The following is a 2,373-nucleotide window of genomic DNA, read 5'->3' on the forward strand; positions in this document are numbered from 1 at the left end:
ATTACGTAGATATATCACATTTTGTTCATTCATCCATTGATGGGCATTTGGATTGTTTCCACCTTTGGGATATTGTGAATAACATCCACGAACAAGCTTTTTTGTGGGCTTATGTTTTCAATTCTCTTGGGTATATAGCTAGAAGTGAAATTCTGAGTCAAATGATGGTTCTGCATTTAAATTTCTGAGGAACTGTCAAACTGTTTTCCGCCATTTTACGTGCCTATCAGCAGCGTGTGAGTATTCTCCACTCTGTATTCCGGCCAACGTTTATTAGCCTCTATGTCTTTGATTATAGCCATTTTACAGTTAAGAAATGGGAGCTTATTGTGATTTTGATTTGTGTTTCCCCGATGACTAATGATACAGAGCATTTTTTCATGCATTTATTGGCTGTTTGTATATTTTCTTTGGAGAAACGTCAATTCAGATCCTTTGCCCATTTTTTAATTGAGTTACTTGTTTTATTATTGGGAATTGCAAGAGTTTTTCCACTGAAAACAAGTCTACTATTAGATACGATTTGCAAATATTTTCTCCCATTCCATGGATTGTCTTTTCACTGTCTTAATAATATCCTTTGCAGCACAGAAGTTTAATTTTGACAAAGTCAAATTTATTTCTTTTGATTGAGGCTCATGGGTTTGGTGTTATATTTAAGAATTTATTGTCAAATCGAAGTTCATAAAGACTTAACCCTATATTTTTCTCTGAGAGTTTTATAGTTTTGACTCTTCCATTAAGGCCTTTCATCCATTTGGGATTAATGTTTGTATATGATGTGAAGTAAGGGAGCAACTTTAGTCTTTTGCGTATGGCTGTCCCATTGTTTTAGCACCATTTGCTGAAAAGACCATTCTTTCCCTATTGAATGATCTTGGCACCCTTGTTTAAAATCATTTGACTGTAAATACGTGGGTTTATTTCTGGACTCTGAACTCTATTTCATTGACCTGTACATCTATTCTTATGCCAGTTCCACACTGTCTTCATTACTGTGGCTTTCTAGTAAGTTTCAAAATTGGGAAGTATTGGTCTTTCAATTTGATTCTTCTGTTTGAAGATTATTTTGGTTATTCTGGGTCCCTTGAGTTTCATGGGTCTTAGAATTGACTTGTCATGTTCTACAAAGCCAGCTGAGATTCTACTGGGTATTGTTTTGAATTTGTAAGTCAATTTGGGGAGTATTGTCATCTTACCAATATTGCCTTTCAATCCGTGAACATTGGATATCTTTTCATTATTTATATCTTTTAATTTCTCTCAACAATGTTTTGTGGTTTGAGCACAATTTTTAAACTTTATTTGTTAAACTTACTCTAAGTATTCTTTTTGATGCAATTGTAAATGGGTTTGTTTTTTCAATTTCATTTTTGGATAATTCATTTATAATTTTTAATCCTTAGGGGCATTTAGAGAAAAATAAAACTGTTTCAGGGAAAACTTGGCAGATGGCCTGTCAGCCAGCATTTCTTAAAATGCATTCTTTGAGATTCTATGCAGAGGAAAAAAGTGTTCTGTGGTCAAATAATTTTGGGAAATGTTGTGTAATATGTCTATGATACTCATAAACACATAGAAGGGTCTGAGGAGTCAGCACCCTAAACCTTTAAATCCTGTAAAAGCAAAGCCCTTTATCCATCTTGAATTACTTAATCTTGAATGCAAATGAATTTCAGATCCTCCTCAATATGTGATCAAATATAGAATTTATGTGACTGCCGTCTTGAAAGACAAAGTTAAGATACTTCATAATTTTGCCCAGAATAGATAGTAATGGTTGGCTATGATGTTTATTGTAAAAATGCACTCTAAGTGCCAGTGAAAATTGTTCTTTTTGAAAGTACTATTTAAATTCAACCAACAGCCTGGCACAGTGGCACATGCCTGTAGTGCCAGCTACTCAGGAGGCTGAGGCTGGAGGATTGCTTGAGGCCAGGAGTTCAAGGTTACCATGTGCTATGATCATGCCTGTAAATAATCACTGCACTTCAGCCTGGGCAACATAGTGAGATCCCATTTCTAAAAAATAAAACAATAACCTGGAAAATACTTTTTTTGAATTTTTTTCTTTGAAGTATCTTAAGTGAAAGTTTGCTGTTTATAACAATATAATGAAAAGAGTCGGACAATTAGGAGTGAAGAAATGGGGCTTGAGGGAGCTATTAGATAAATAAGCATACAGTACTTTCAAGATTAGGTAAGGTATAAAAAAGGAGCATAGCCTGAGGAGTTGAACACACCCATGTTTGAATCCTAGCTCTGTGTGTATGACTTGAGTGATAGTGGACATATCTCATGGTTTTTCTGAATCTCAGCTTCATCACTTTAAAATACTTTTATTTATTTTCTTTCTTGTTTTTTTTTTTTTTT

Source organism: Cebus imitator, unplaced genomic scaffold, assembly GCF_001604975.1.
Source record: "Cebus imitator isolate Cc_AM_T3 unplaced genomic scaffold, Cebus_imitator-1.0 Scaffold351, whole genome shotgun sequence".
Lineage (NCBI taxonomy): Eukaryota > Metazoa > Chordata > Mammalia > Primates > Cebidae > Cebus > Cebus imitator.